Source organism: Phalaenopsis equestris, unplaced genomic scaffold, assembly GCF_001263595.1.
Source record: "Phalaenopsis equestris unplaced genomic scaffold, ASM126359v1 Scaffold210457, whole genome shotgun sequence".
Classification (NCBI taxonomy): Eukaryota; Viridiplantae; Streptophyta; class Magnoliopsida; order Asparagales; family Orchidaceae; genus Phalaenopsis; species Phalaenopsis equestris.
Genome location: NW_018229542.1, coordinates 55042 through 77289, shown reverse-complemented (window position 1 = coordinate 77289; position 22248 = coordinate 55042).

Here is a 22248-nt window from a genome sequence, read left to right as displayed (position 1 = left end):
TTTATGCATATTGCGTATCTTCCCTACGGGTTTGATATTCAGGTCTTATTCAAAAAGTCCTATATTACTTGATAATGATACGTATACTTGCATAGTATCCCAATATATATATAAATTAAAAAGTTAAATTCTTATTTTATCGAGGATCAAATTTTTTGTTCTATTGCAAAGTAAGATTACATAAGTGAAAAAGATCATTAAAGTCATTGTTATACTGTTGCATATAGACAATCAAGATCACCAATCAAGGGACAAGACTCAAAACTAATCCAAATGTAAATTTGAAATAAATTTTAGAGAAAATTTCAAATCAAATTTCAAAATAAATTTTAAAATAAATGTGGAAAGCATAAACATGCTCAACACATCATATAACATTTGGGTTGCCTCCCAAGATAGCGCTTGGTTTAATGTCTTCAACCTAATTAAGAAAGTTTTCTTTGAAGTAAATTTTGAAGCAAATTTCAAAACAATTTTAGAAGCAAATGCAAAAAGTAAAAACATTCTCAACATATTAGATAACACTTGAGTTGCCTCTTAAGATAACGCTTGTTATACCATTCTCAGCTTAATTTAACAAGTTTCCTCCATGATCAAAATTCCAATTTAGTAATCACAATCAATAGCTGAATATTTTATTTGTGTAAGATTTCTTCTTAAATACTCAATTTTCAGTCATTCTTCCATCTTTTCTCTCTCAATTTGATATCAACCTACTAGAGAGTAGGCAGGGATTTGTTTAGATTATCATTATTAAGGGTTCTTTCTAAATCTAGAATTCTACCAATAAATTACCCTTTTGTAGATAAGTATTTTCTTATTATAAAATAATTCAAAGTCTCCTAAAATTTGGGTAGATTTCTCTCTAAGTTTTTCAGGTTTTGGATCTAATTCTACTAGGTCACTTTTCTGCCTAGGGCTATCATCCAAATCTTCTCTTTAGGATACTCTTATGGTTGGCAATATATGCTCAACTTTCTTCCTCACAATTCAATGATATGTCTTGAAAAGAAGATCACATTCTTTCTCAGTCAATATCTAATCAAATTCATCCAACTTAGAATGCTTTTATGAGATTAATTCTTTAGATTCAAATTTTTTTCCCTCTACTACTACTAACATCCCTTGGGCTTCATTGCTTAATAGGTTAGCTAACTTCCCAACTTGATTTTGTATATTTCTAAAGGGAATTAGCTTTGCTTTGTAAATTTTTGTCTAATTTTATCATTAGTTTTTCCAAAAAATAGTTTTCTTTAAACTATTCACTATCCTCGTTATTCCAACATCTTGCAAGATTGACTTGGGTGTTCTCCCATTGCTAGTTTTTTGCACTAGGTTATTATTATTTCAATCAAAACTTGAATAGGTCAACCAAATTTGGGTGTGGGTGCTGGATTCATTCCTCAATTGGTATCAATTCTTTAAATGACAGACTTTCCTCCCTAAATTTGGGTTTTGAGGTGACTTCCCAAGGTTGAGTTTGGCAGACGTGGTCCCTACCCCAATTGTTCCAACTTTCTACAATGATTTTATAGGTTCTCCCCCAATTTTGGTTTTTTAAACTAATTTCATGAATGTTTCAATTAGATTTTGGGTACATTGTCTAGTTAGGACTGTAGGTATTGGAAGAGGGGTGATGAAACCTATTTCTTATGTCAGGGGGGGTCAAAAATGTGAATGTTAAGCATCATCATGTTATTATACTCCACAAAAGATCTAGCATAATATTTTGGGGGTTTATCATTTCAAAGCATTGGAAAATTTTTCTTTTATTTAGCGCCTACAAGAAAACACAAGCGACAATACAAGTGCAACAAGATAAATAACAAATAAAATTAACAATATTATGAAAACAAAAGTGTTAAGTTTTGATTCTTGATAGTTCAACCATAGTTCTCCTAAAATTAGAATTTTTTTAAAGTTATTTTCTGGCAACTATGCCAAAAACCTGATGCGCCAAAACTTACTACAAAATGAGTTGGCCGCACAATGCAAGTATAGGTGTCAGATAATAATGCGATTAAAGAGTACCACATATCGATCACATGAGAAAAATGTTAACAATTGTTTTGGAGGTCAAGTCTCTAGTTTACTCAACTTCTAAACCTATTTTAGTGTGATCACAAGTAGAAGAAGGTTTCCTAAAATCCTACTTGAAAAAAAAAAAAATGTGTTCGAAAAAGTCAAAAAACATAGGTAGATAAATCCTACTGTTCTTCAAGGTATTTGAGGGTCGGACCCCAGTGATTTAAGTAGTGTGGTGATTTGTGATTTTCCTAAACTTTCCCCTACGTGATTGTTGTCAACAGGGATAGACGATCCTTCTTATGGCTAAGTTTAGGTCAAAAGATGGCTATAATCCATGAAGTTGAGGCTTCCTCAATCCCCATGTCATCCTAGAGATTTTTTTTATCCTCTTTCTAGATTGCAAAACCCTATTATTTCTCAAATTTTCTGGTTAACCATGTCATTCCGCTGCACAACAGGTAGGAGTAAGAGATCATGCAATATGTTAACACCCTAGATGAGAAATAAATCATCCAAGAAAATAAAAAAACACATCCCATAAATCACAGCAGTACAAAAGGAAGCTGAGCTAGGCTTGATAGAATAAACTAGGAAAAATATTCTATCAATACCATTATTGCAAGGAAAATTTAAAAGAAAACACTTATAAAAAAATTTGCTCCCTTTTCAATAGCACCAAACTCTTCCCTCACACCAAAATCTCTCAAAACATATAAGAAAAATATAAAGGAAAATGTAGCAAAAACACTTAGGACCTCAAACCTAAGAGAGGAAGAGGAAACAAAAGAAAAACTCTAAAAAACACTCAATTTTGGTGCCCAAGCCGCCGCCACCAGATCTCTCCTTTCCACGAGCAATGCTTCTATTCGTGCCCTAGCTATCCTTTTCAAAGATCTAATAAAAATCAACATGAAATTACCTTCCAAAATAGGATTTGGTAGTTCAGCAACAAGATAATGTCTGAAATAGGTGTGGTCACACCAAAGACCTGTGTGGTCATTCAAGTTGTCTCGTGATCACAATTAAAAAAGGTGGGGCCATGCCCAAATCAATCGTGACAGCATCAAACAACACTATTTTGCTTGTTTTGACTTTGTTTTGCATGTTCAACACCTATAAGCTACAAAATAGCATAAAGAACCTTGCACAAGCATAATATCATTATATATACGGTAAAATACATGGTAAATGTAAGATAAAAAGTAAATGAAATCTTGTAAAATTTACTTATATCTGATGCACTTCAAGAAATTATAAAATCTTAATGAGTTTTTGACAATTATAAAATTAAAGACAAAGAGACTATGAATGACTATTATTCTAATATAAAGAAAAGAGAAAATCAAATGATAGCTTATAGAGCAACCGTTTTTATTAAAGAAATAGAAGAAAAGATAATAATTTTTTGTAAAGAAAAATATTATAAAATATTTTATGTAATTGAAAAATCAAGACAACTATAAACTTTATCATTAATAAAATTAGTGGTCTCTTTTAAAGAATATGATGAAATGTTGATTGAATAAGCAAAGTGAGAATACTATAGAAAATATCTTTCAACCTAAAAAATTTTTTTATCTCATAAATTAAAATAAGGTGAGAGAAATTCATAAGAAAATGTTGAAATTAAAATCAATCAAGGAAAAAGTAATAAATATCCTCCATGTGGCATTTGCAAAAGTAAAAGTTATTTGAAGAAAGATTGTTGGTTTAGTGAGAAAGTGATGAGCCAAAAAACTTATCATGAAGTATGTCAGTTCCTTACGCAAATATACATGCCAACTAATACTGGGGTTATTGAGTACCGCATATCGATGCTATGAGGAAAGGGCTAAGAACTATTATGATGGGTAAATATCTAGTTTACTGAACTTTTAAATCTAGTTTAGCGTGATCACAAGTAAGAGATGATTTTCTAAATTCCTACCCAAAATAAAAAAAAAAACGTAATAAAATTGGAAAACATAGAAAAAAGTGGTAAAAAAATCCTACTATTCTTCAAGGGATATGAGACTCTCATCCCTATGATTTTGGTATGTGTTAGTTCGTAATCTTCCTAGACTTTCCCCTATAGGATAGTTTTATACAGGGATATAAAGTCCTTCTTATGGTTATGCCCAAGTCAAAAGAAGGCTAAAATCAATAAAGTTGAGGCTTCCTCAATTTCCATGGCATCTTGCAAATTTATTCTGAATTTTTTCTAGACTATAAAAATAAAAAAAAGTTTCTATTTTTACCCAAATTTTGTGGTTAACTATTTCATTCCTTTGTGCAACATGTAAGAGTCATAGATCACAAAATATGTTAACATCCTAAATCGCTAGATCTGGAGTAAATTAAAGTATTTGTTTTGTTTAACAACTCAAGACCCAATTCTTCAAGAAAACAATACATGGAAAGAAATCACATGAGAAAGCCATGAAAATTGCATCCCATGAATTACTGAGGCATGAAAAGAAATTTAGCTACACATGATTGAGTGAACACCCAATAAACACTCTATCAAAATCATTGTTTCAAGGAAAACATAAATATAAGAACTTACAAAATAGTTAGCTCTCTCTTCCACAACAACAAATCTCTCTCCCATATAATAACCTCTCAAAATATAAGAAAATAGAAAGAAATATACAAGAAAAGCACTTAGGAACTAAAGCTTAAGAGAGGAATTGAAAACCTAAGGAAGAAGCTCAGCAAAGCCGTACTTTGCTCTCTAGTCGTCTCCAGATCTTTCCTCCTCCTTTAAATGCTCTAAAGGTACGTTTATAAAGCCAAATCCCTGATTTTCACTAGAAAAATTCTTGTCAAAATAGGTTTTTGAGACATCGGCGTGGTCACACTGGTTTCTAAATTGGGTGGTGTGGTTGCACCCAATATGGAACACACCGCCTCTAGGCATGGTCATGCAAGATTCACCAATCTTTCCTTGGTTTTTCGCATCTTGAAATGCATGTATTCATCACTTGTAACATGAAAAACATCAATAAAAACCTTCCACAAGTGTAAATCCATGATAAATAATTAAAAATAATAGTTAAATTGCAAGATAAAAATCACATGAAATCACGTAAAATTGACTCATGTCAATACCCTCAAACATACCTCATTCCTTTCTCTCAAGCAATCTCATAGCTCTATGAGGCCTCATGATAATATAATAGGTATTTCCATAGGTTTCTAAACTATTCAATTTTTTTATCAAAGTCAAATAAAAGAATTTAATTATCATTTCAGAGTAAATTATTCTTAGTGCTTAATAACTTGAGCTTTTCTTTAATTCCTTTTGTTCCGCTCTTAGGAAATTTGAAGGATTCTTAAATTGGTGACATTTAAAATATTTTCACCCTATAATGTTTTAAGGCGATTTTAGTGAAACTAGCCAACCTGATTTTAGTTAACCTTTTTCTTGAAGATAACATTAAGTGAGTTTTATTAAGGAATCATTAAAAAGTCTCATCACCAAGTTCTGGTAGAAACATTCTCAGTTCTTTTTCTTAAAATTTTTCATACAAATCTCAGAAATTTTCACTTTTTGATCATTCCTTTTCCTCTTTTTCTTTTTCTTTTTCTTTTTCTTTTTTCTTTTTTTCTTTTTTCCTTTTCTTTTTTTTCAGAATTGAAATATTTGGTTATACAACTTTTTTTTTATGTTTTGAAAGCCATATTCCCCTTCAGCAATAAATCTTAAAAAATGATTGTTTAATAAAACTCTTTCATGTTATCTTTTAGTTTAAAGTTAAGGCAACATCAAACTGATCAAAAAAATTGAAAAAGACTTAAAACATCTTCAGTTTGCTACTTGGTATTTTAACTAAACTTTTTAATTATCATGAGATTTCTTCAGGCACAGTTAGAAGTTTTTAGATTTTGACCCCTCATTATTGAAACATTACGGTTAATCTTTCCTTAATGAAATTTATCTCTTCTTAAGAGAAAATTTTTATAAGCAGGTTGAATTTATAATATTTTTTAGTAGTAGTTACCATATTAATGATGCAGGTGGATTTAGTGTGTTAATTTTGCTAATAATTTACAATATTATAAAATACACACGTCAGACACAACAGTAAATATGAAAATTAATCCCAACAAAAAAAACTTTAATGAAAATAGTATTATCTTTTAAAAATATTTAAACAACCAAATCCCCTAAAAATAACGTAAGTATATTTATCACTCAAGTAATAAAGGGCTCTAATGAAGTCCTAGATATCGATCCCAAGTTGGACATTTCTAGATATCGATCCCAAGTTGGAAATTTCTATGAGTAAATTTATAAGATTATAATGTAAAATATAATTTTAAACTACAAAAGTGAAGTGTTACATTTGAATATAAAGTAATAGAGTGAATGTTAAATAAAATGGAGTAAAAAGTCAAAGTTAATTAAACTAATTACTAAACTTTTAAAAGTAAAATTAAGAAAACAAAACAAAGTTTTTGTGACGAAGAGTTCAGATTTAAGAAAGCATCATTCCCTTTTACAATTATATATATATATATATATATTGTTTTGTGTCAAATACGAACAATCATATTCTTTACCCTCTTCCGAGTGCATAAAGAACATTGATTAATTCAGAGTTTGATCTCTAATTTTGCAGTTAGGCTGGGAGGGTAGAGCTCCCACTACTCCCTCCACTGAGGACTAAGAATCTCACATTAGTTTTCAATCAATTGTACCAAATTGAAGAATTTAATCTTTCACCTGAAAATATCCAAATCTTCATCCAACAAAGTATATTTTCCTATTTATTTGCACTCAACCCCATGGATGAAATCCTCTCCCACAGAATAAAATGTGACTCTCACCATGTTGTACAAATGATAGCCCTTTTGGATGATATGTTTCTCAACATATTTTAACATTTCAATTGGAGAAATCAAAAAGTAAATGAAGATTAGAATTTGAATCATTACAAATTTTTGACATTTAAAATAGTATAAAATAAAATCAATTCTTCACAAAACCATATCTCAAAGTAGGGAGAAGGATAAAGAAGACTACTCAGAATTCATGAGAAGGATACGACAAAACATGGATTTCATATATTAAAATAAGTTTAGAAAACAAAAGAAATAAGAGACACAACTTATCTCACAATCCTTCTCAAGCAAATCTCGATAATTTATCTTCAAGTCTTTCTCTTTTTACAAGCATTCTCAATTCTCTCTTATAAATGTAATGAAGAAGAAATATCTAACCTTCCCTCTCCTCTTATAATCCTTGAAGAAAATCTACAGGCCCTTAGCTTTCTCTCTCTCTCTCCTATTTGCCCCTCTCACATGCCACACCCTTTTCTCTCCAAAAACTCTTATTTATTAAAGCCTACCTCCCTCAAAAAAGAATTCAAAACTCCCTCCAAAATTCCCTCCAAAAGTCAACCCTTTTGAATTCAAAAGACATGTTCATTGATCCAAGAGACATATTCCTTCATAATAAAACCTTCTAAAGTGTCTAGATGCATTGAATCACTCTAAGGGGTGTATAGAAAAAGTGTCCCTTTTGAAATTCGCGCAAAATTATTCCTAAATTGCCTTAATCCCTTCATAATCTGGTGTTGGTTCTGGTGCATCTGGCGCCAACTTGCTTAATACCGCGTTGTTCAAGGTTTAGGTGTTTTAGGAGCCAAATCTGGCGCATCTGGCGCCAACTCTCTATCAAATGGTGCTTTTGGTGCCAGAATTCCCAAAATTCATTGTTTTGGCTCCAAATTTTGTTTTTTTTTGCTACTTTTTCTCCCAATGCATAAAATTGATATACCTGCAACAAAAACATGAAAATACCCTTCTTTGAAGTGAAATATCACCAAAAGTATGCATAAAATGTACTTAAAACAACATATTATGTTGGTGTATCAATTAATATATAATCTTTTACAGAGTTATGTGAACTAATATCATGCTCATAAAAAGGTACATATCCCCCCTCCCCCGCTAAAACTTGTTTTTTTCCATAACATATGTAACATGCAATAAAAGTAAAACTGGGTAATCTCAACCAAGTGGAAGAAAAACTAAATACAAGAATTGTCTCATGAATCTGAGAAAAGTAATAACAGGAAGTCAACAACTTGTAAAGAACAAGTGTAACGGTGTATCATCTAAGAAAAGAAAGAGGATATTATAAAATAAAAAAAATCTCACTACATATATGACTAAAAGCATATGAAATATATATGTCATAGGCATTCAGTATGGATAACAACACCTAAAATAAAACTCAGCCACACTCCAGTTGACAGTCAACAATGCCATAGCCATCATAGAAAAACAATTCATGTAAGATCAGCAGGGACAACCACATATAGACACACTATGCAAGACACCTAACAATTCAATAGTTACACAAGCCACCGACATGACTGTTGGGACTACACTCCATAGACACAAAGGGTGCAAGAACAAAACTAGACCGCAAACACACAACTATGCCAAAGTCATCTAGTCACCATTAGTTTCCTTAATCTCATAATCTCCTGAAACAAAAAGCTGGAAAAATGGCACATTTAAAAATTTTAATGATAGTATAGCCCTTGCACTTTCTGAAGGCATTGATGCATGTACTCATACTAACCGTGGTGCTGGACCACATAGTGTTGAGTCTACGAGTGTACATCATGGATTTTTAGTGACATCTCATCCAAATGCCTCATCACCTTAGCGTTCGATGGGTCAGACTGTTGTCTCTCACGATGTCGAGAAGAGTTCTCTCCTCTCTCGTGAGATGAACCTAGAAAAGAGCCAACAGAAGAAAGGAAAATCCAAATGATGGCCTTTTGTGGTGGCATTAACTCATCTCCACTCTCTCTGAAAACTCTCTCTCAATAACATAAGGTGATGATCAATGAGGGGTACCCTAATCCTACAGTGTTCTGGCCACTAGTAATGTGAGTGATGGACTAGTGGAGCACTATGCCTTTATCTATGACCTACTCATTTGGATACATAAGTTTAGGACTAGTCTATCCCTAGTGACAGCTGTGAGAATAATGGTGGGAGAAGGCGGGCCACACTCAATAGTTCCAGGTATTGGATATAAATTTCAAGTAGGTAACTGATCCACCTAAAAATAACTTATTTTTACTGTAATTTTCTTGTTCATTTTATGCTTTTTATAATGATATTGCACTTTAAAAGAAGGTATTTTACATATTTTTGGTTTTAGGTACTCGAAATGAACATTTAAAGAAAATTATGACATAATGGAGCAAAAATGGATGTTTTTGTATGGCGCAAGTGTCACCCTTGGCTCCATAACACCAGTAGATGGGCTGAATGGGTGTTATAGCACCCTAGACTTGTGTTATAGCGACGGTTACCAAATTTCTAGAATATCCAATGAATTTAGTTGAATTTTGAAGGGGTGCTTGAAGTGACCCTTGGTGATTTTTAATAAGGACAAATTCTGGAAGAAAAGAGAGTCTTTTGGGAGTCATTTTGTGTCATTTTGGAGAGTTTGGTTGAGTCTACTGTGTGTGTGTGTGTGTGTTTGTGTGTCTTTATTTTGTGTAAGAGTTTGGAGATTGTCTTCAATGAAACTTCAGAATTTGCTTGGGGAGAATACATAAAGATACGTATCTTGTATTTGTGTTTAAGTTTTTGTTGTGAGACTTGTAATTCAATACAAATTTTTTGTTTTTGTTTTATCTCCAAGAATTCTGAGCAGTTCCTTTCTTTCTCCTTGCATATGTTAATTAATTTTGTGGAATGAGAATAATTTAAAGATCTTTTTTTTATTTTAAAACATTGTGATGGTATTTTCACCGGTTCATCATTGACTTTGCAAACTAGCCATTTGTATCATTACAATTTGCAGAGAAACATAATGACCCGGGAGGCTTATGATTTCACCAACTAGTGAGTACCACATTTTATCTTTGGAAGAGCCATTGTGATCACTTTAGGGGAGTGAAATAAAATAGGGAGATAAGTTTTGATGGACTTAGCTGGACATACTAGATTCTTTTATCAATTTGGTATAGAGTTTTGATTTTAAGGGCCCCTTGCAGGTCCTATAGAGAGGGCACAGTGGGTAATCTGAATGTGACTTACCATAATATAATCAGCACTACTAGACAAGCTAGTGAGAGACTTTAGGTTAGCCAATGTTCTTTGCAAGCACCGAGAGGGGGTAAAGAATAGGAATGTTCTTATTTGACACAGTACAACATTTTATATTTTCCATCATTCAATTCCTACACTGATTAACATCTCTTTGCAGGGGAAAGATCTTTTTATAATATTTCAAACACTCTTTTAAAGTCTTTTTAATTGTGTTAGCTTTTAAACTTTATCATTCTTTTAATCTCTGTTTCTATTTTCCGCATAAATTTAGTGTTAAATTATTACCAACATTTCGAGATTGTTTTCTTATTGTAATACCTTCAATTTAGATAATAGTTTTGCAAATCAATATTATAAAATTTCGGCTTTCCTCATGAGATCGATATTAGGGTTTTTAAGAACAATCATATACTACTTGAAACGATACGTATACTTGCATAGGACCCCTAGTGTGAAGTTTTATTATTTATTTTCATTTATTCACACTAGACGTTGAATATAATTTGGGTCAAGTTTTTGGCAATCATTTTGAATTGAAAAAATCTGCGTAGTTGCGGGTTGGGTCAAGTTTTTGGCATCGTTATCAGAGAGTGTGACATAAATTTGTATTAACTTTAAAAAAATTTATATCTGAATTGTAGAGTTGTTTTAGGAAAACTTAAACTTAGTTTTAGTACTTTTAATTTTCAAAAATCATAAAAAATAAATTTTTTTTTAAGAAACTGAAAAAAATTAAAATTTGAAAAAATTGAAAAATTTTAAAAAAATTTAAGTATTTTTATTTTGTTTAAATTATTTCATTTTCTGAATTTTGACTTTTTGCATGCGTAGTTCGGGATCTGATGGTTTAATGTCCTACAATTCTGAATTAGAACAAATTATTAGAAGAATTAGAAAATAAAAATGGCTTAACAATTTAGAAGAAATTGCAAACACTTTACATAACAAATTTGAAAGTCAAAATGATGTAAATGAACATCAAAATGTTCAAAGACCATTAAGGGATTATGCAAACATTAAAGCAGATGAAATTCACTTAAGCATACAAACCCCAGTTGTAGCAGCTAAGTTGTTCAAACTTAAACCTATTATTATACAAATGGTGCAAAACAATCAGTTTGGGGGAACACCATCTGCGATCCAAATTTGCATTGTGCAAATTTTCTATAACTATGTGATACATTTAAATATGATGGTGTATCTAATGATGCTGTCAGAATTAGAATTTTTTCCTTTTTCCTTAAGGGATAAATCTAAGATGTGGTTAAATTCATTAGCACCTGGATCTATTAGAACTTGGGAGGAATTAACACAAAATTTTTTTGGCTAAGTACTTTCCTCCTTCAAAAACTTCTAAGCTTAGAAATGATATTACTTCTTTAACTTAGTTTGAAAGAGATTCAATATATGAAGCTTGGGAAGGATTTAAGGAACTCCCTAGAAAGTGTTCACATCGTGCATTACCAGACTAGTTTATCATTCAAAAAATTTTTAACGGGTTAGTAGGATCCCTTAGATCGATCAGATCTATTATAGATGTAGCTGAAGGTGGATCATTATGTTAAAACATTTTGATGAAGCCTATGCTTTAATTGAGGAAATGACTATTAAAAATTTTCAATGGCCCTCTGAAAGGGTAAATCCAAAGAAAGTAGTCATGATTCATGATAATGATGTTATTTCAATAGTTGCATCTGAAGTTGCTGCATTATCTAGGAAAATTAATCAAATTGGAATATTTTTTTCTCAAACACCTCAAATAATTGAAGAAAATTCATTAGGACAAATGATTGATTCTCAAACTTCATTAGAAACTATAAATGCTATTAATAGACCCAATAACCTATATTCTAACTATTACAACCCATGTTGGAAAAACCATCCTAATTTTAATTGAAACAACAATTCTAGTGGTGGAACTCAACAATGGGGGAACAATCAAGTAAACCCATTGGGAAATTGGAACTACCAGGGTAGTTCTAACTATAAACCTTTTATTCCTTCTGGTAGATAAGCTACTTTAAATGAGAAATTCAAGTTCTGACTCAATCTATAGCTCCATTACAACCTACTTTAAATGTAGATAAGGAACCCTAATCTCCTAGGGATGAGAATTTAGCTGAAGCTTATAAGTTTATGGAGGATGAATGGAATGTGCAAAAATCAAGAAGGAAAAAAGAAAGGGAGATTAGAGCTCAAAAATTAGAGACAAGGTAATATACTACATCAAACAACTTCTTACTCAGATGGGGAACAAAATGTTACTTTGGCTATATTTAGTAGAAGGATTTTTCATTCTCGTGATGATTAATATTTTAGTTTGGAATATTAGGGGGTGGCTGACCTCATCTCCCTTGATAGGTTAAGAAACCTGGTCAGAACTCATAGATTAAGATTTTTTGCTAATCTGGAACTATTTGTGAGTACTAATAAAAATAAAATTACTGAGAAATTCAACAACTACAATTTTAGCTCTAATTGCACCAATAAAATTTGGTTATTTATAAGAAAGGAATTAAATATTAATATCTCTATTGATGATCCACAGTTTCTTCATTTCTATTTTTATATTACCACATGTCAAGGGTGGGCCACCGTTTTATATGTCAGCTGTAATCACCACTTGATATTTGATCTTTGAGAGAAATTAAGAAATTTGAGTTCTTCTATGGTGGATAACTGGATTGTAGGAGGGGACTTTAAGGGTTTGTTTGGGGCAGCTGCAACTTATTCAGCTTTTGCTGATAAGCATATGATTCTAATAATCTGCTGATGGGCAGCTGATCTGAATAAGTTGGCTGACTGTTTGGTTTGTGTGTTTGGAAAACTGCTTATTCTTGAAAACAACTTATTCTAGATAAATGACCACTCTGCCTCTGTTCTGGATAAGCTGTTTAGCTGTTTGTTTAGGGCATTTTGTAAACAGCTTATTCACAAATTTTTTTAGTTTAATGAATACTTTATCACACAGAAGTTGTTATTTTATCAAACATCACAACATGAAAATATAAAAGAGTTGAATAACATTTATATAACTCAAAAAGTTCTGATTACATCAAAAAAAGCACAGTGACATATACGAAAGTGAGGTATACATTCACACACTAATATGGATTATAATATGACCCAAAAAAAAGAAAAAAATATATGTTAAAATTATTGTTAAAAAATATATGTTAAAATTATAAGGAAAAATATGACAATATTGACTTTAAAATATAAAAACACATCACTACAAATGTTGCCCGGTTCTGATACCTTAAAACCCCGAGCAAACCTGTCTGATTGGGATATCGCAGAAATGGAAGAACTCGAACCACATTTTGTGGTCTCTCGTTGTGGTACTTGATACACCTAAAATATATAGTGTTTTTAGACACATTTTTATACGTATTTTTTAGATATTGCGCTTTAATAGAAGGTATTTTTGTGTTTTTTCTTGCAGATATAGGTAAAAAGGGTGAAAAATGCTTAAATGAGAGAAAAAGAATCAAATTTGGAGCAAAAATGTGAAAAATGTGCAAAAGAGTTTTGGCGCCTAAGCACCAATTAAATAAAGAAGGTCGCGCCTAAGCGTTAGAGGCCCCACGCTTATGCACAAGTGGAAGTTATTGGATGAGTAAATTCGGTTTCTGTGAATTTTGAAGAGGTTTTTGAGGTACTCATTGGCTTAATAGGTGGTTATAACCACCATGGACGAAAATTATCATGAAAGGATGCATCTCTTGGGAAAATACATCGAATCTAGATATATTTTGAAGAGAAACCAAGGCACCTTTTAGAAAATTATAAAAGAAAGAAGAGAGGACTTAGAAAAGAGTCCTAAAAGTATTGGAAAGTTTTAAAAATTCTCATTTAGGGAGTTAGTTCAGAGAGATTTTCAGGCACCACTTTTACTTTTATTTTATCCTTTTTGTTATTTTATTTTGAGTGATTGTAAAGAGAATATAATCAAAGGAACTTCAAGAATTTGGTGGAGGACTTGAGATAAGTTTTTATCTTTTTGTTTTGAGACTACTTTTAGTTTTAATTGAGACTTGTTGTTGGTTTGACAATGATTTCTTCTTTTAAACTAAAGTGTGGTTTTGTTTTCTATATGGATTCTTAGTAGTTTTCTTTATCTTTCTTCTTTAAATGATAAGTAATTAAGTTTTGGACGGAAGTTGTGGAAAGTATTGATTTTCAATGTTGGAAGAAGTTGTGATGATTTAAATCCATACACTTCATTTACTTCTTGATTTAGCCAAGTTCATATGATTGAGTGCAAATAAATAGGGAAATATTCATTGAAGGGTGTCGAGTTAGAGGACTTTAAAGTGACAGGTTAAAGCCCCCAACTTGGTTTATTGTTTTAGGTTCTGATACGAGATGTTAGCCCCCAGGTGGAGGGAATCGAGGGAACTCTAGAGTGAGAGCTAGTATCTTCCCTGCCTAACCGGTCTTCAGAACTATTCAAACTTTAAACTAGCCAATGTTATTTATAGCATCTCTAGTAAGGATAAAGAATATTATTGCTCCTATTTGGCACAACACAATTTGCATACTTCCACAACATAATTCTTATACTTATTATTGATTCAAAGCAAGAAAAAAGATATTTTCATATTTAGTGCTTTTCTTCTACAAAAACTCTAGTTATCTTTTTAAATTGTTATCGTTCTTTCAAAATATTGAAAATACAAAAATATTTAGATTTCCATTACCGTAAAAATCATTTTTAGTTTAGATATTTATCTTTTTATTAAAAATAGAAAGTTTACTGTTCAATAGTGCATATTGTGTATTCTCCTTGTGGGTTCGATATTCAGGTCTTAATCAAAAAGTCCTATATTACTTGATAATGATGCGTACACTTGCGTAGTACCCCAATATCTATAAATTAAAAGTTAAATTCTTATTTTTCTTCAGGATCAAGTTTTTGATTTTGTTGCAAAGTAAGGTAATATAAGTGAACTATAATCTAAATTATTATTGTACTGTGTATATTAGCAGTATCCATGGATCAGTACTATTGAACTCCTAGCAGCTGTGTCCAATTGGGATATCGTAGAAACATTTGCACTGTTGGCCCACCTGTAGAATTTGCAGTCTTCCGGGCCTTGCCCCACCGCGTGCACTTATAGAATTGTCGTCCGTAGCTATGTGTCTATCGTGACGTGAGTAGCAATGATGATAGCCTACATCAGCAGATCAGTTGGCTTGACTTCCCTGAATATCTCAAGCTCATTATCCTGCAATTATTATAAGAAGAGTAGATTAGTCAAAAAATAAAGGGAATAAGAAAAACTCAACTTACCAAAGTGTGGAAGCAATAGATGTCGGCAACAAAGTTCTTTGGTCATCCAATGTGCTGCACTATTATCTCAATATATTTAATAGACATAAAAAGTATAAAAACTTATTTCTCAATCTTATTACATAGGCATGTGCATCATAAGGCTTGGCAAGTGCATCATAAGGCTTGGTAAGTGCATCAAAAGGCTAAAGACATCTCTTTTACTAATCCAAATTAATCAAGTTGCACCAATATGCATAAAAACTCCATGAAATTTATACATAGCAGCGGTTGCCCGGTTGCCCTTAAAGTATAGGGAAGTATAGGGCCATCCAAGCTACTTTAAACATGAAGACCAATTAAAATAAAATTTATTCATGCCAATCAGACAAATCCCTCACTAGCAGCTCCATTTCCCTCAATACAGTTCCAAACATTTCTCAACATTTCCTTCATGTCAATCAGACAATGGAACATAAAATAAAATGGAACATAAAATAATGGAACATGCCAATCAGAGAATCAAACAATTCCTTCATGCCATCTCTCAACATTTCCAAATAATGCAACATTTCCAAACAATAGAACATACAATAAAATGGAATCGAGCAAGAAGAGCAGCCTTAACTGCCAACAGCCTTAACTGCTCCTTAAAGTTTACGGCATACATAGCATTATAAGGCTTGGCAAGTGCCCATTATACAAGTGCACCAATATATATAAACATAAATTCCAAGCAATTTATACATAATAGCGGTTGCCCTTAAAGTATAGGGCCATCCAAGCTACTATAAACATCAAGACCATGTAAAATTAAAGTCCTTCATGCCAATCAGACAAGCCACCATAATAGTTGTTAAGATAATGCCCATCAGATGCAGCTCAGAGAATTCAATGAGAATAGATACAAAAAATTTCATCCTCATTCTCATATAACACCCCCCAATCCCCCGTCTTCATGGCACTCGTAACAAGGAAAAAAATAGCAATGTTCCTGGTGTTATGTATGTAAACAACCCAATAACATAATACAAGTTTATTTTTGGTAGTCTAAAAATCAAATGAAAAATATTTTGTTCTTGCATATCTAACAACTAAACTAATCATAAAACTAATCATATATTGCAGGTGGTGGACTCAGCAGAAGAGCAAAAATTGCAAGTCATTTACACAAATACCACACAATTCTTTTGTGCTTGCATATCTAACACCTAAACTTTTATAAACTACAAGGATATCAAAGCAATCAGATATCTGAGAGGGCAACATATCGTTCTCAGCAGAAGCCAAAGACATCCAATTAACTCCATCCTTCACATACATGTGACCTTACCTATGCTTGAAAAGCAAATCATGTAACTCAAAATTGCCTTCATGAAATATCACTAATGGAGTTCATGAAGCCTTCATAGACCCAAAGTCAATCAAAGTAATTCAAGACAGAAATGAAGCACTGCAGAGAAAAAATAATAGGATTTTTTCCACTAACCTAGGGAAACAAAAAAAAACTAATGACTGTAGCTGGGTATTTTCATATCAAGCATATAGCATATGGATCCATTGTGGGAAGGTCAGCCATCTCACAAAGTAGGGAGTTGCTGAGCCCAGTCAATAGTAAAGATATTCACATAACAGTAAGAGCATCAAATGTTACCCAAATTTATTATGGCAGTCACCCCACATACTACTATACTGATAGACGTGGAACACAACAATTCTAAACATCAATCCACTTTAACATCCAAATGTTTTCTACCAATGGCACAAGGAGGCAGCATGTACACAACAAAGATCCCTGAAGCTCCATGGACAGAAATATTGCTTTCCATCATCCCAAATCACACCGAGAGAGACAGAGAGAGAGATTTGACTCTATATGCCATATAAAAGCTGAAATAGAAAACATTTTGGGGCACATCCTTCATTAAGAAAATTGAAAAAATATAGAAAGCAATTCAATCAAAAACAAACCAGCTACTGTTAATATCATAAAAAGATCAAGAATTTTATATCTAAATTAAGAGAATGATCACATTTGAAAGCATAAATATCAATCTACTAATATTTATATCTTCAAAATGCATTGCTGCAAAGTTTCAAGGGAATGCAATGGGAAACTTTATACCAGCAATAGTTCAGTAAAAAAAAGACCCTTTCCTTCTCATCACATTATCCCATAGAAATGGAATTTTTACTCTATTATACTCCATTTTTTCATTTCAATACACACATCATATGCCCAATTCAGACAATAGTAGACCCACACTCATTAATAAATCCACATGACATCGTATGGACCAAAAGGTGTTCTTTTTTATATCTAACTTTCTTGGCACAATAAAACCAAGAACTTATTCCTTTTAAGTTCAGCATATATGGATCAATATAAGCGTGAGCCAACCAAGAAACAAGAATCCAAGAAATAAAATGCTTCAACTATTGAAATATGCAAATAAAATATATAGCAACTTAGATGTTCAAACTCAATAACTCAATATATATGTTCAAACTCAATAACTCCTTAACAATTCCCATTGTAAACATACTTAAAAAATATAAAAATTCCTAATATCCAAATACCATAATAATGAACACATAAAATAAAATTCACGATTGACTAATATCAGTTGCTATTTGTTCTCTTAATGTCTTCATCTCGGATGCACCTTCACCCTCTCGATTGTATAGTTCTTGTGACTCCATTTCATCTGGCATTGTACGTCCCACATGGTATTCATATGCTTCATGTGGGATCTGATTTGAATCATCTTCTATGAGGACGAATTCTTCATTCGATCTGGAGGGGTGCTGCCTAATGAAATTGTGTAATGTCATAGTACCAACTACAATTTGAACTTGCTTTGGAAATGTGTAGGCTGGCATATCACGTAGTATAACCCACTTCTTTTTCCACACTCCGAAAGCTCTTTCGATTACACCTTGCAAGGATGAGTGCCTTTTGTTGAATAATTATTTCTTGCCTCGTGCTACCCCGCTGGATCATTCAAAGTTGGGTATGTGGTACTTCGTATCCGGATAAGGCTTAAGATACCCCCTTTGTAATGGATATCCAGTGTTGACCAAATAATATTTACCTACTAGGTTACGCTAATTAGAAATTGAAGTATAAGTACATTTTGATGATCACCTGGAGGAGGAGATGGAAAACTGTGTTTATGGTTTCTGGTAGAAAACTTAAAAACAAGACTATCGTGTGCGCCTCCTTCCCATCCAGCCATAACAAAGGTAAAACACATGTTAAAATCACAAATGACCATAACATTTTGTTTGGGGGAGTCGTAACGTCCAATGTACGCAACCTTCTCTGCATCGGATAGGCGTGCATCAACGTGTGTTCCATCAATAGCTCCAATACAGTCTTGAGTTACAGTGAAAACTCTTTAGCATATGTCATGTAAATAAATTTTATGTACTAATGTTATAGTAAAGGAAAACCTTGAAGAATGGTATGTATCGAGGGTCTTTTGCAAATTGTAAAGGAATGGAATGGAGTGTTGGATCCTTGGGCTTAACCACCTTGCAGGCCAAACTCACTAGAGAGTTCAAACCGATTGCAAAACACCTGCTGATTATTTCTGATGAATGTTGGAATCGCTCCATAGCACCTCTAATTGATTCATTCTAAGATAGGATGTATAAGGTTATTGTCAGGACTTCTCTTGGCATCGTTCTTGCTGACCCATGCAACCCATGAAGGCTCCAAACTTCATTAAGCATATTAAGAAATATTCTTTGTGTCATACGAAACATATTGAAGAATCGCGTGGGATGCCCATGTAATAACTCACCCACCCATCTATCCTCAATCTGATTCGATGTCATACATGGGTTTCAATCAAAGGATTTAAGATAATAAAGGTAATGATTAGTGTGACTTTGCAGATGTGGTTAACTTCTTCTTCATCCATACTACAAAATAAGGACAAAGATAATTTTTAAACATCATCAATAGAGGACAAAAAAAAAGGAAAAGTACACCATGAAAATCGTGGCAAAATATAGAAAATACAATCGTAGAAAATAAAATTAGTTCATAGTACAAGATAAATAAAAACATAGTACCAACATAGAAAAAGGATAAGTGTCCATCACACAAATATGAAATAGAAATACAGGAAATAAAAGACATAATATCTAAAACATTCATTCGTCCAAAAAAGAGCGCAGATATATCACTCGGTATGGCGGTCCAAACTTCATAAAAAAATTGTCTTATGGTTTGGTCTCGTAAGACCTTCAAGTATTTTATATAGTCATCATCATCCGCCTTAACATCAGAATATGTATTGAGGACTGATACACCTAAAATATATAGTAATTTTAAAAGTATTTTTATACTTATTTTTGATATATTGCGCTTTAATGGAAGGTACTTTTGTGTTTTTCTTGTAGATTTCTTGTTTAATGGAAGGTATTTTTGTGTTTTTCTTGTAGATACAGGTAAAAAGGGTGAAAAATGATTAAAGGAGTGAAAAAGGATAATATTTGGAGCAAAAAGGTGAAAAATGTGAAGAAAGGTTAAAAATTGTGAGGGGTTTTGGGCGCCTAAGCGCCAGATCCGGCACTTAAGCACCGAGTAAACAGAGAAGGTCACGCCTAGGCACTGAGACCCCATGCTTAAGCGCCAGTGGCAATTACTAGACGAGGACGTACGAATTTTAAAGAGGTTTTTGAGGCACCTATTGGCTTAATAGGTGGTTATAACCACCATGGACGAAAATTATCATGGAAGGGATGCATCTCTTGGAAAAATACAACGAATCTAGACATATTTTGAAGAGTTTTCAAGGCACTTATTGGAAAACTATAAAAGAAAGAAGAGAGGATTTAGAAAAGACCCCATAAAGTATTGAAAAGTTTTGAAAGTTCTCATTTAGGGAGTTAGTCCGGAGAGATTTTTAGGCACCACTTTTACTTTTATTTTATCCTTTTTGTTATTTTATTTTGAGTGATTACAAAGAGAAGAGATTCAAAGGAACTTCAAGAGTTTGGTGGAGAACTTGTGATAAGTTTTTATCTTTTTGTTTTAAGACTACTTTTAGTTTTAATTGAGACTTGTTGTTGGTTTGACAATAATTTCTATTTTTAAACTAAAGTGTGGTTTTATTTTCTCTATGGATTCTGAGTAGTTTTCTTTATCTTTCTTCTTAAAATGATAAGTAATTAAGTTTTAGATGGAAATCGTGGAGAGTATTGATCTTTAATGTTGGAAGAAGTTGTGATGATTTAAAACCATGCACTTCATTTACTTCTTGATTTGGCCAATCCAGATGTTAAAATTTGTTGTGAGAACATGTAAGAAAAATTGGGATATTGTCTCAATCAACAATTGGAAAGAATCACATGTGGTTGTATGAATCAGAATGTAGTTCATATCATTGAGTGCAAATAAATAGGTAAAAAATATTCATTTAAGGGTGTAGAGTTAGAGGACTTTAAAGTGACAGGTTAAAACCCCCAACTTGGTTTATTGTTTTAGGTTCTAATACAAGAATGTTAGCCCCCAGGTGGAGGGAATCGAGGAAACTCTAGAGTGAGAGCTAGTATCTTCAATGCCTAGCCAGTCTTCAGAACTATTCGAACTTTAAATTAGCCAATTTTCTTTATAGCATCTCTAGTAAGGGTAAAGAATATTATTGCTTCTATTTAGCACAGCACAATTTGCATACTTCCACAACATAATTCTTATACTTATTAATGATTCATGATAGGAAGAAAGATATTTTTTTATTAAGTGCTTTTCATCTACAAAACTCTAGTTGTCTTTTTAAGTTGTTACTATTTTGTCAAAATATCAAAAAAAACCAAAAATATTTGAATTTTTATTACTGCAAAATACATTTTGTTTAAGTAATTGTCTTTTTAAAAATAGAAAGTTTTGTAAAACTGCATATTGTATAAATTCCTTGTGGTTTGATATTCAGGTCTTAATAAAAAAGTAATATAAAAAAGTCATATATTACTTGATAACGATATGTATACTTATGTAGTATCCCAATATATATATAAATTAAAAGTTAAATTCTTATTTTTTTCACGATCATGTTTTCGGTTTTGTTGCAAATTAAGGAAATATAATCTGAATTATTGTTGTACTTTGCATATTAGTAGTATCAAGTGGGATCAAATTTTTTAAGCAGTATCAAGGGATCAAATTTTTGGCGTTGTTACCGGGGACTCGAAAAAAAAATTTCTATTTTTAGAAAGTTTTGTTTAAACTTTAAGTATTGTATCTTATTTTCTGTGATGTTTTATTTTATTTTTATTTTAGGTTAGTGTATGCGTAGTTTAGGTTCTAAAGGACTAGTGCCCTACGATTCTGATTTAGAAAGAGCTGTTAAAAAAATAAAAAATCTTGAAAAATCTAAAAAAAATACATAAATGGCAAATCAAAACAATCAAAATGCTGAAATTCATCAAGAGTTTAGACCTTTAAGAGATTATGCCAACCCTATTGTAGATGAACTTCATTGTAGTATTCAAAAACCTACTGTAGTAACTAATTCATTTGAGCTTAAACCTATTGTTATCCAAATGGTATCGAATAATTTGTTTGGGGGATCACCAACTAAAGATCCAAATTTACATCTTGCCAATTTTCTAGAATTGTGCGCTACATTTAAATATGATGGTGTATCAGATGATGCCATGAGACTTAGGTTATTTCCTTTCTCACCGAGGGATAAAACTAAAATATGGTTGAATTCATTAGCACCTGGATCAGTGTCCACACTATGTTATACTAGATTGGTTAATAATTCAAAATTTTTATAATGGATTATTTGGATCTCTTAGGTTAATTATCGATGCCGCTGCTGGTGGTTCATTGATTTCAAAACCATTTCATGACGCTTATG